Below are 14,139 nucleotides of genomic sequence, written 5' to 3' on the forward strand. Positions count from 1 at the left end.
AATCTGAATTAATTCCAGGAACCCCGGAATTTTCGGTAACATTAAATAACAACACTAGTTTAGGTAAGTACAATTTCTCATGTCCAACCTCTCTAATTGACTCAATCCACACTGAAAAGAACACATTGGATCTAGAGTCCAGACTCTTAAAAACATCGACAAGGAAAGGTACTTTTGATTCAATCAGAATCTAGCATAAATCAAGAACCAAGCCTCTTAATTCGAGCGGATTTCGTTTTGATTCAAGCAAAAATCCGATTGAATCAAGAGTATTTTTTCTTGTCAATGTTTTCAAGAGTCTGGACTCTAGATCCAATGTGTTTTTTTCTCCAGTGCACTGTGCGCCGCCAGGAACGCTTTCTCCCTCGTGGACTCGCGTGCTAACTTCATACAGATTGCTTTTCTCTACAAAAACCGCCTATTCGCACCGGGAGGAATTCGGGAAGATTCGAGATGGAGGATGATTCAATTCGGCGTATGAGACTTCATCAGAGCACCTTTATGAGTAGAGAGTGGATTGGGGTCGTATTCATGGTCCTTCCGTATCGATATTTCCCCATTTGAAGCTATGGTAAAGAATCGATCATTAAGGTGTTCGTTGCGAACACCCTTTTATCGATCCTTTTCCATAGGTTTAAATGGCAGATCAATCGATACATCACAAAGCACGACGCCACGCCACTGGTTCCGTAAATAGCTCCTTTCCATGGGAAGGCTTCATATGGGCTATATTTTGATTGAGGGGGATTACAAGGAGACCCTTATAGCATCATACAAAGGACAATGTTAACGAACCTTGAGTGAGGTTTAATGTAATAACTCGAAAATAGATCATTGTAAGGTTCCTGTAATCAATGGCAGAATGCAGCAATATTTCGTTAACTTCCGGGCAAGGTATCGCAAGTGCCGTGCGACGTTTCAAATAATTTCTGCCACGATTTTATTCTATTTTTTTTTAGAGAAATCGTTGGTTGAATTCGTATGAAAATTTTACTGAATTTTATCGACAGCACAAAGAAAATTCGGTGAAATTTTCGGACAGCTTCGTTGAACAATTTCTCTGTAAAATAGTAAAATGCATTATGAACACTATGCAGGATTTTTGTTACAATACACGGAGAAAAAAACCTCGTGCGTGGGATCCGAAGTTTAGGTCATATGGATCTCTGAAGTTTTCAGATTGAGCATCTGAACACTTAAGGCCTGGCTGTCGAGGTTCGGATCACACATCAACTTCAGTTCAGATGTAAGAACTGAAGTACTTCAGATGTAAGAACTGAATTTACAGATGTCTGACCCGAACTTCGGCAGCTAGACCTTAAGTGTTCAGATGCTCAATCCGAAAACTTCAGAGATCCATATGACCTAAACTTCGGGTCCCACGCACGAAGTTTTTTCTCCGTGTACATTGCAATAATATCGAATTTTTTCTTTAAGGCGAACGGACGGAAGGAGAAACCATTCCCGCGAAACAAATAAAAATTCAAACAACAGAGACTGGGCATCGTTGCAACACACCTACGGACTATTACGTTGACCACCTCAATTTGCGCAGATGCGCTATTTTTAGCGTGGAAAATTCGCCGTGAATAATACGATCATTTGCGGTGCGACTCCCGGAATGGCGGCAATTCCAGCTTCGCCCGCGTGTGGGGATCGTAAAGCTGAAAGTTGAATCGTCGCACCTTTTGACGGAGCGCTTTTTATTTTGACCGACGGTTCCCGAGATGAGACCCAAGTTTTAATTGACCTCGTTCGAAGTTGGTGTCGTTCGAAACTTTTTACTTAGTTTTGGGTCTTTTATTCCTCCCAGGTCGGGGAAGCGCGCAAAGAGCAACCCTTTTATGGACTTGCCAGCGATGACGTTTGCATTGCACCGACTGCCTAGGTGATAGCTTCTTATTGGGAATTTTTGTCCATTCTCGGGATGACTATTTTGGTAGATAGTTTGATTACAGTAAAAGCTCGTCAAGACGAAATACGGTAAGACGAAAATCCGCTCAAGACGAAATTTTTTTCGGTCCCTTGACACTTGAATAAAAGTCAGTGTAAAAAAAATACGGATAAGACGAATCGAAATTTAGAAATTTTGACCCGTAACCAAAGCCGGTTAAGACGAAGAAAAATTTCCGATTTTTTCCCCTAAAATTGGGTAAAAACGACAAAAAAGAGCCAATTCTTAGGGAAAATAGACTTAGTTTTACGTACCTTGACATAAAAAGAGTATACCAGCGCAACTTTCAAGCGCAGTTGCCGCTTATGCCAAAAAATTTCGTCTTAAGCGGAGAACGGTTATGACGAAAAGCCGCGTATGACGAATTTTTTTTCGGTCCCTTCATTTTTCGTCTTAACGAGCTTTTACTGTAGAAGCAACACAAGACAGAACATTGAACAGAAAGTCCTAGGAGGTGTTGAAACAATGGCGTATTTTCCGAGTCGAACTGGCATTTTTTCGCGAGAGGGCCAAGCTTCCGTGCCAAGAAAAAACGCCGTATGAGCATTCGAATGTTGCCAAATTGCCTCTCAGAAAGTATTAACCTCTGAATACTGTCATGCATGTTTTTCCTTGAACTTTCCAGAAACTTTGGATCAAATCATAAACAAAATGCTTCAAAAATATGGAGGGAAAAAGTTAACAAAAATTCCCGAAAATTCGAGATTTCTCGAAGGGGATTTCGCAACGCCTGAAAGCTCTTACGAAGTTCTTCCGTAGCACGGCAGAACGAGTCTATTTAAGTATGAGCCATTTTTGACCTCCCTCCCCCTCCCCTGTAAGTTACACTACACCCAATTTTTTACCCCCTTCGCCTTACGAAGTACGTAAGCTTGGCTTGATGCTCTGCCCCTCCTTGTTCAAAAAAAGCGGGAAAATCCCAAAAATGAGTTGGGGAATTTGAAAACCTGCTGAAAAAATAATTTTAATTGCAGTACGTACACGGAAAGAAGTGTAAGGTGTTATACCCTAGAGTTTGGGTATTATCTTAATATGTTTGATGATATGGACATTTCCAAATGATTTTGATAGTTCGGAATTCAAATTGAGGTAAAGCCGCAACATTTGCGTTATTATCCTAATTTATTCGGCTACTCTACCCCCAATTACATGGAGATGTCCAAGTTGAGGCTTAATTCTTTCCTTTTTTCCGTGTATTTCTCTGGACGAAACTGGAGGTTTCGCTGAAAAAAATATTTTTATTGCAGTATGGAATTCTTTTAAAGGCTTACGTAAGCCCGCGTCTGATCCCTTTCTTCGTATGAAATTGTAAGCCAGGCTCAGGCCCTTCCACTTTTCCCTATTTTTTTTAATTTAAAAAATTAAATCCTTTTATTTTTCTTTCAATCAAAAAATTTCCTATTCCAAAATTGTCCTTCCAACCAAAATAAGTTTTTATAAAAATATATTCTTTTAACATAAAACAATTTCTCTGCTGTAAGATGAGTTGATCAGTGGGTCATCGAATAATGACAGTGTGTGTCGAATTTACAATCACGAGGACTTTGATCCCCCCCCCCTTCATAGATTTGAATGGAAGAGGTGCTTTTTTTAAATTAGAACAAATTACGTTATCCACGGAGGAAAATCCCAACACCACACAAGCCTTCCCACGCTCCGTGTCTTCGACGGGAAGTTAGGGATGTTCACCCCGCCTTCTGTTGACAAAACGCTGAGCATGCAAACAATGTTACCACAGGGTTTTACCCGTCTTTACTTCAATGAGTGATCAAGGGCTTAGCCTCAAGCCCCTCTCGTGATGCCGCAGACTTCGGAATCACATCCGCCCGGGAGAAAATAGCCACCGGAAAAATGTTTTTTGAATTTAGTAAAATAATTGTTTTTTATTCAAAAACATTTTTTCGGCTAGGAAAAATTGGTTTACTCGAAGGAATAATTGTTTCACTCATAGAATTGTTTTTCGGTGAATTAGTTGCGCCATTCCCAGAATCGTCGCCTGATAGTTTAAGGTGATTCAATGGACGCCATATTTTGTGTCAGAACGGCATGCGATATATCGCATCAATTGGTTCCATTTTTTCAGCTACTCGTCATTTTTCTCCAATTTTGAGATCGCAATTCTGTTGTCAGGAGACTAAAGCACTCACTTACCAATTTGAACAAAGAAATTCAACGTAATAAAGACATGCTTTTTTAGAGAGAAAATATCGCATTCGAGTGCAGTTTCGATATCAGTATCGAATGCGATGTTTTCTCACCGAGAAAACGACGCCTTCATTAAGTTGAATTTCGTTTTTTTTTCTTCTAAGTTGAATTAAAATTGGTAAGTGAGTGCTTTAGTCTCCTGACAATAGAATTGCGATCTCAAAATTGGAGAAAAATGACGGGTAGCTGAAAAAATGGAACCAATTGATGCGATATATCACATGCCGTTCTGACTCAAAATATGGCGTCCATCGAATCACCTTCAGCTTATAAATTAGTAAAAATTATAAGATTTGTCCAAAAGACTAGTTTCTACGTCCATCCGATGGGAGTTATCGCCCTTTCAAAATCGGGACGCGTCATGTAATCTACAGCAGAATTACATACCATGGTAACCCCCGCCTTAAGGATGCACCAAGTATGCAATTATAGTTGCACTGGTTGCTCCACTTTAAACAAAGATGGAACCATAAGGTGGAAGAAACCATGGTTTGCACTACTGCGGTGGATGACGCCCTACGCCGTATTATTTTGAAGAGAGATACCTCCATTATTATCGTAAAGCACTGGCGTTCACAAGTTACATCTCTTTGAGTTATATTCATAAAATATAAATTATAAACAATGTTCTTCAGGTTACCCCACCATTCTTGTAGGGCACAGCGGGCCTATTATGGAAATTGATAGACAAAGCTATAGATAAAGAGGACGATAGGTGTATGGAGGGATCCTATTGGTGGAAGTGGTCGGTTGCAATGGACAAATGAGGTAGGTAATAGACTGACGGCAGCCCGTGAGAGATCCTATAATTATTACATCGTTCTCTCCCTTAATCTACAGGAATCACCCATTTGAACCAATAGGATCGCTCCGAACTCCCTATGTCTTCTTTGTCGAAAGCTTTGTCTATCAATTTCAATGATCAACCTACAGACCTGTGTAAAAGGACGTCTTTCAATACTGTAGATGGCTAATGATACTCACAGAACCCATCAAATTCTATTATTAATAGGAAACCTTACATTGTGGCAACACGGGAAGCCATGCCTGGGATATCGGACACATCATCACATCGAAAGATTGAATAGGTGCAACGATTCCCTTTCCTCGCGAAGTTTTCATATTGGTGTTGCACCTCTACGGAATGAATAAAGTGTACAATGCAGCTGTGGCAAGGCGTGAACGATCGATTTTCGAAACTTCTCTGTTTAAAGCTGTGGTAAATTATCGATTGTTAATGTTTTCGTATAGCGAACACCCGGTTTATCGACCCTCATTACCCTCATCCATTGGTTTAAATATCAATCAATCGGTATACCGCAAAGCACGCAACGCCACTGGTTCAGAGTCGGCAGTTCTTACCATGGGTATAGGAGGGAATCGCAGGCCGAGGGAACCGTAACATGCCCCTAAGAAATCTTCTTCCTTTAAAAAAAGTTAGAGGTTTTGCAAAATTAGTGCGTTATCTTTAGAGTCACGTTACGATCAATTTGTCGATTAATTCAGCTCAAGTTTGCTCATGAGACTTACTTTTTCCCAAATTTTCCCTGGCCATCCTTTAAGCTGGGGAGTCCTCCTCAGATCCTCTTGTGCAAGATGTCCTCTTGTACCCCCAGATTCCCTTTGATAAGGTGTCATCCTGTGGCCAACACAACGAAGTCCTAGTTTCGCTCTTGGTTCTCACTTGCTCCCGTCAAATATTTAAGATCCTGAAACAGATGGCCAGATTGTGACTCTACCGACGGAATTTGCGATTTGAATGTCTATACTTATGTGAAAGTTCGCGAGAAATACAATGGTGCCACTGGTTTTCTCTGAAATCATCTCCCAAGCTCAAAAAAAGCTCTCAAGTTGAGGCCGAAATGGAGGGGATATCCCACGCTATCCTGGGAGTCCACCTCTACATCAAGACTAACTCTCCATGCAAAGGTAGGGAGCAAATACATTAGCAGGGTTGCTGTGCTTTCACTTTTGGAGTCCCCAAATAAAGTGACAGCCCTGTCAATGTATTTGCTCCCTATCTTTGCATGGAGAGTTTGTCTTCATGTAGAGGTGGACTCTCGTGTTTCTCGCGAACTTTTACATAAGAATCAGCAGTCAAATCGCAAATTCCTCCTACTTGCAACATCCTCATTGTGAGTAAGTTTGTGGCACGCTGCGGCACGGCGCGGTGTGCTGCCAGCTCGAAACGCGCACTGACGCCTACAAACCTAAGGGGATACTTCAAGCATTGCGCAATGCGTGAAGTAGCCCCTTAGGTTTGTAGGCGTCAGTGCGCGTTTTGCGCTGGCAGCACTCCGCGGCTCTCCCGGCAGGCGGGTGGTGACCGATTTGTTGCAAGGAGAGCTCCCTGACAGAGAAGCTCGTGTATCGTGTAATTTTTTGGCGCGTATACGTAGTATTCCACCTTTGCGATCGTTTCCACCCTCTACTCGATACAATAACCGATACAAGACGTGCATGACCATTAGGCCAATACCTGGGCGGCTACAATCTACGGTTTCGGTCGATTTAACCGAGAATTTCATCAGTCAACCAAGTAGATCCAGCCGAAAAAAGTAAACTTGAAATGGACCGCTTTAAACAGAAAGGAACCAAACCACGTCAGCAATTGCCTTTAATTGGGATTTTTAATATTCTACATGAATACAGTTTTGCGTATTTTCGTGCAAATTTAAATGGATTTTCTCCATAGTACGAAGCAAATTCCTTGAAAATTTCTAAAGGAATCCGCACAAACGTACATACATATCAAGCCGCTACCTCAGCGCACTAGAGCGCTCTGCGACTCCAAATCGCCGTCGGAATCGATCCTCCCACAAATCATCGGGCAGATTACACCGTCTGATCTCCCCCTCCACTCCCTCACACACAAACACAACCGTCCAACACAACTGTGTCCACTGTGTCCGACACAAACGTCCTCTCGTAAAAAATTAAATTGCCCATTTAAATTTGGCAATAGCTGATGTGGCTTGGTTCCTTTCTGTCAAACGCGGTCCAAATCACCGTAAGCACAGAACACTAAAAAAAAAACACATTGGATCTAGAATCCAGACTCTTGAAAACATTGACAAGAAAAAGGACTCTTGATTCAATCAGATTTAAGGTTAAATCAAAAGGAAATCCGCTCAAATTAAGAGGCTTATGGTTCTTGATTCAAGCTTAAATCTGATTGAATCAAGAGTATTTTTTCTTGTCGATGTTTTTCAGAGTCCGGACTCTACATCCACTGTGTTTTTTTTCCAGTGAAATTTTCAACTTTGTAGGTCTTGGCGCTATTCGCTTATTTCGTTGGAGAGCGCGGCAACCGTGATTAGCTTAAGCAAAATGCCCTCTCGAGAAGGTTAGCGCTCGGGCGGGCGGGCGGGTGGGGACAAGAGACAATGCGGGGCGAGGTAATGGAGTCAAGCAGCCCAGTTTGCGCGCCAATTCGGCTTGCAAACGGCCAAAATCAATGCGCGACCCCCCCGCGCCAAATCCAAAACCCCGCAACTCCCGCATCCGGGCCCATCCACATACGCGGTTCCTACTCCGAGGGCAGAGCCGAGAACAGGAAACCTTAATCCTCCTCTCCGGCCCTTCGTCCCCCCCCACCCCACCGACGCTATCTCGATGCCTCATCCCCTCGACCCCACCCCCCTCGGTGGGGACTCGGGGGTACCGCGTCGCATGACTCCATCGATCATAGCCGCCGCGTGCATAGCGGCAATTACATACCTCGCGAAGAACTCGGACGCTGGGCGAAAAGAAAAATTGTTTTTTGCGGTTCGTCTCTGTACCGGGTGCCCTGGAAATTTTGCGAATTTGTTCCAGGGCTGCAAGTACACGGAGATTGAGTATAGTAATAATTACAGTATCTTTATACAGAGTCGCCACAAGAGAGTAATACCGGGAATGGAGATGTTGTATGTGTGAGGAATTTGCGATTTGACTGTTGATTCATATGTAAAAGTTCACGAGAAACACGATGGTGTCACTGTTTTTATTTGAAATCAACTCACAAGCTCAAAAAAAGCTCTCAGGGTGAGGCCAAAATGGAGGGGATATCCCAAGCTATCTCGAGAGTCCACCTCTAAATGGACTGAGTTAAACAGAAAGGAACCAACCCACATTTTGGAAAAAATTGAGTTATGAATGGTTTTGAACTCAACCACTTCTCTACTTTCTATCGCCAAAAATTCAAAGTTTTTGTTGGAGCAAATTTTGCAGAAATTGAACTTGAAGTTTATCTTTTACATTGAGTCTTATGCAGGAGCCAAACTTTAAACCTCTTTTTCTCGGTTCGATCCCGATGTGGCTTGGTTCCTTTCTGTTTAACTCCGTCCAAATCAAGACAAACTTTCCATGCAAAGATAGGGAGCAAATACATTAGCAGGGTTGCCGTGTTTTCAGTTTTAGAGTCCAATAAAGTGGCAGCCCTGTCAATGTATTTGCTCCCTATCTATGCATGGAGAGTTTGTCTTGATGTAGAGGTGGACACTCAGGATAGCGTGGGATATCCCCTCCATTTTCGCCTCAACTTGAGAGCTTTTTTTGAGCTTGGGAGACGATTTCAGGGAAAACCAGTGGCACCATCATGTTTCTCGCGAACTTTTACTAAAGAATCAACATTCAAATCGCAAATTCCTCACACATGCAACATCTCCATTGTCATCTCAATCCTTTTACTACAAGAAACGTGTACCGCTCTCTGATTGGTCGGCTATCATGGAGCCCCAAAGCTGGGAAACCAGCGGCACCATCGTGTTTCTCGCGAACTTTTACATAAATCTCAATAGTCAAATCGCAAAGTCCTCACACATGCAACATTTACATTGTCAGGGAATTAAAAAAAAAAAAATTCAGAGAAAATTTGTTAAATCGCCTATATTTGCATTTTTAAGTGAGTTCGAGGTTTCGAACAAATTTTAACTGAAAACTATTTTCAGTTATGTCTTCCTTATCATATGTCATATCTTCAGTTGTCTGGGAATTTCACCAAAATGTCTCAGGGATATGTCAAGGAATTTCATTTTCCAAACTCTGTGGCAACCCTGTTTATAGCGAGAGCACGGACTTGTGTAATTTTGAGATTAGGTCATGGAGCTTTCAGGACCCAAAATGGCAGCCAACCTTTGAATTTAAATTTTCCTGAGTAACTTATTATTAAAATTGTTACCACCCGTTGTTGGTAAAGCACGTATTTGAATCGATTTTGGACGATATTCATCTTTGCGGAAGAACGCTTATGTATAAACATTCTTGGCCACCTTGGTTTGATCTTGGAAGATTTGGAGGATTGGCAGTTGCATTTTTTGTGTCAGAAGGTTGGCTGCCCATGTTGGCCCTAAGAGCTCCATATTTCGACTCATCCGTACTCTTTCTACGGAGATACTCTAATCACTCCTATCGGTGATCTGCAAGGCGTTCGATAGGTAACTTATCGGGCTCATGGGTAGTGCTCATTGCATAGTCGCAGAAATGCAGGCGTTTTATGAGAGTGAGCGTTCGTATCCTGATCATGTGGAACGGTGTCTCCATCGACTGACTCCTCGACAGTGTAAATAACGGGTTAATTGATTGTGCAAAATAACACATTTATACTTATTTTTCTTCTGATGATGAGTTGAGACTCTCCTCTTAAATATTTTTGAATTTGCAGAACACGAATAATTTTGTTTTCTGGTTTTCGTTCCCTCTTATTTCCCTTTACATTGAGAGTCAAGACAATATGAATCCATTTCTGATTCGTTCCCGTTTTGGAGACCTTTACAGTGTCACGAACAGGAATAAAGATTACATTTTCACAAATTGCAAATATTATAAACTGGACTGGACCGGGGAATGGGGGGTACGGCAAAGAACAAATGGAACGAGAGAGGGAACGGAGAGAGAAATTCGGGAATGGGTTGATCAAAGATTACAGCAAACGTCCGATTTGTGTAATCTTCATGCCCGTTTGTGACATCCACAAGCTGCGCTGTCTCAACTCTCTCAACAGAAGGACTCTAGGGAAGAGTAGAGTCCCTTTATACTGAGAGTCAAGACAACACCCCCCCCCCCCCCCATGGAGTCACAAACGGGAATAAAGATTACACAAATCGAACGTTTTTCGTAATCTTTGATCGATCCATTCTCAAATTCCTTTCTCCGTTCCTGCTCTCATTCCGTTCGTTCCTTGCCGAACCCGTAATTCCTCGGTCCATTCCAGATTATAATCTTCGCAACTGGTGAAAATGTAATCTTTATCCCCGTTTGTGGCACTGTGGAGGCCTGAAATAGGGTAACTAATCAGAAAGGGATTCACATTGTCTTTAGAGTCCCTTTATACTAAGAGTCAAGACAATGTGAATCCATTTCTGATTGGTTACCGTATTTTAGGCCTCCACAGTGTCACAAACGGGAATAAAGATTACATTTTCACCGATTGCAAAGATTCTAATCTGGAATGGACCGGGGAATAACGGGTTCGGCAAGGAACAAACGGAATGAGAGAAGGAACGGAGAGAGGAATTCGAGAATGGGGCGATCAAAGATTACGAAAAACTTTCAATTTGTGTAATCTTTATTCCCATTTGTGACTTCATGAGGGGGTGTTGTCTTGACTCTCAGTATAAAGGGACTCTAACTGTCTTGACTCTCAGTATAAAGGGACTCTAAATCGTCTTGACTCTCAGTATAAAGGGACTTTAGGGAAGAGCATACCTACGTTTCACTCGCGTTGCCTCTCCTGGAAAACGCAATACTTGCGGGGCACCCTGTGCTTGTCCGCGGAATGTCCGGACAGTCTGTTTCGGTCCCCGGATTACACGGCGCGGTCGTTCCCGTGGAGGGCGGGGGGGGGGGGGGGTTGCCGAGGCGCGGGCGGGTTTTTGCCAGCGTCCGACGCGCGTTTTTATTGTTTTTACCCGCGGACGTCAAGCGTTTCCATTGTGGAGATTAATAATTTAGTCGGTGCATCGCGCCGGGCGATAATGCCCTGCCGGTGACATCGGCGAATTACGCTCTCGATATCGCTAACGGCGGCGCGCCGGGGCCTTTGAAGGTAAACAAATGGATTAGCCGATGAATTACCCGGGTCCCGCCGTTCGATCGGGGGGGGGGGGGGGGGGCAGCGGCTCCCCCGGCTGCGTGTTCGCCGCCGACGGGGACACGCGCCCTAATTTTTGAGGGCGCTTTTGCGGGGTGTTTCATCAATAGAGAATTTGCAGGTGTCTAAAATTTTTATGAATTTCGTGTTTAAGTGGAAACTACTGAGTGGACTGAACAAGAGGATACCCTTGGTTCATGAATTGAACAATTATTGGAGAAGTTATGACAAAATGATCCAATCTGCTGAAATACATGTGTTTAAACGGGAAATGCCGCCAGATGACGTCATTATGCGGTGCATTTTTTCACTTTTAAATCGATTTTTATACTATATCCCGTATCAGAAAAAATTATAAAAAAATACTATGAAATCAGCTCTCTAAGCACTTTTAGATGAAGCATTAAAAAATTTGCATGCAAATTCTCCATTTTCGCGCCGGATTTTGCCGTGCTAAAGAAAAACGCCGCACAGTGGATCGAGTCGATGGGAGAGGTCGGACAAAATTTGGAAACTTTAAATGCTTACAACTCCGTTTAAACACAATTTTGAGGTTCTATAAATGGTTCCATCGGTTTTTAGTGAAATTTCCTGTCAGAAACACCCCTTAAACTTCAAAATCTGACGGAGTAAACATCAAAATTTGCAGTTTTAGTCACAAATTGTATGTCCGACCTCTCCGGTCGAATCGATCCACTGTGCGCCGTGTGAACATTCGAGAGTTGCCAAATTTTCTTCGACAAAATGTTTATTTTCCAGAGAGTTACGAATATTTTTACTTGACCTTTGAATGGACTACATGTGAAATCGCGAAGAAAATTATCTGGAATATTGGAGGACAAATATTTACAAATTTTCCGGAAATTCGTAATTTGATAAATGAAATTTGGCAACGCCTGAAGTTTCATATGGCGTTTTTCCTTAGCACGGCAGTGTTGTCTCGTGGACCGCCGACGGAGTGAGAATTCATGGATGGATCGCAAGTCGTGCATGATCCAGGATTGCCGGCGCAAAGTGGTTTGAGTTAATCAGAGAGGTCGGACATGAAATGTTTACAAAAACTGAAAATATTGATGTTTATTTCGTCTTATGTTAAACTTTAAGGGGTACCTTCATAAGAAATCTAAATCCATCTGGACTTATGATGCAGATGAGACAATGCTCAAAGGATAACATTTATTAGTGTGCTTCATGTCCCCCTGTGTTTTATAACATCGTTCATAAATAATCGATGTTTACAGTGGTTGTTAATGGTAAAGAAACAAAGTTTTCAACGTAGAAGAATCGCAGAAATCTGCTACTGTATTGTTTAAACAACGGCATCTGCCTTCTTTAAGTGTGTCGTAACTCCCTACAACTTGCGTTTTTTTTTCGGAAAAGAAATTTCTTCCATGGAATCGAAACATCAATTTTCCAGCGTCATCCCCAGGAAACAACTCACTATTACGATGATTCGGTCTTTAATGATTTTTTCGGTGGCATTACAGTGCATATTGATGCGTTGTAATTCATTTATTTGAGAAGCCTCGTGCAATGTGTGCCCTTGAAATTAACCTTCAGCGACTAAACTAATGACTAGCTACATTAGATACTTTTCCCAAGGCAGTTTGAAACTATCCAGGCGAATGCAACATTCGTTTAGTGGTCAAAAGTGGCGTGCCGTGTTTTGCGATACATCGATTGATCGGCCATTTAAACCTATGAAAAAGAATCGATGAACAAGGTGTTCGCAACAAACACCATAAGAGTCGATTCTTCACGATTGCTTCAAATGGGGAAATATCGAAAATCGATCATTCAAAACTGACATTCACTAGTTTTCCTCGTAGGGGCTTCTATTATTCAATCCCCCAGGCCACATCAAAAAGTATTCTGAAGAATTGAGAATCGATCGGCTACCATAAATGATTAGCCGAGGTGGGTTTAAAACACGGAAAAAACGACTCGATAGGTCCTAAAATGGTATTATCTAATGATATCGCGGGTATGTACCAACATGCCAAACATGGAACGAGTTAGGCAGAAAGGAACCAAGCCACATCAACTATTGCCAAATCTAATTGGGCATTTCAATTTTTTACATGAAAATGAGTTTGCTGGTTTTTGTGCAAATTTCAGTGAATTCTTTGCAAAGTACACAGGAAATTTCTTAAAGTTTTCATAGTAATCCGCTCAAACGTTCTCTCGTAAAAAATTGAATTGCCCAAATAACTTTGGCAATAACTTTGCCGTGCTAAGCAAGAACGCCGTAAATCTGTCAAGATTTTCCCTCGTTTTTTGAAACTTAACACCATATAAAATAAAAATTGTTTTACCCATGCACCTCAAATTTTTAGGTTAAGTTCTTGATGGTATTCACATAAGAATTCTGTAAAAACATTATCCCAAGGTACACGAGTTTTTCTGATATGATACATTGTTTCCAAAAAATGTATAATGGCATTTACGGCGTTTCTGCGTTGCACTGCAAAACTGATGTGGCTTGGTTTTACAACTTTTACCTCTCCTACCTTTCACTTAAAAAAAAAACAAACAAACAAACAGGAAGGTTTTCATAAAATAAGCAAACTGTTTCTCCAAGAGTTTTCTTTTTAAAGTTTTCCGTTTTTTCTATGTTGCTTTAACAGTAGTTGTTACTAGGCTTTCAATTAATATTTTAGCCGCATGTATCGGAATTTATTGAAGGAGCTAATTAGCAAGCTTCATCATAATTAAAAGGAGAAAATGAAAGAACTTCCTTCGGAAGATTACAAGGAGGTCCTGTTCAAGTCAGGCCTACGTGTTAAACCCCCCCCCCCCCCCCCGTGGTAGCAGAGAATGCAGCCTCTTGTTCGAGACTAGAGAGGTGAATTATTCATAACCCGTGCATGCTGAAGTGTTTTAGTTTCATCTCTCGCCCACAGATCGG

This window comes from Bemisia tabaci, chromosome 9, assembly GCF_918797505.1.
Source record: "Bemisia tabaci chromosome 9, PGI_BMITA_v3".
NCBI classification, from domain to species: domain Eukaryota; kingdom Metazoa; phylum Arthropoda; class Insecta; order Hemiptera; family Aleyrodidae; genus Bemisia; species Bemisia tabaci.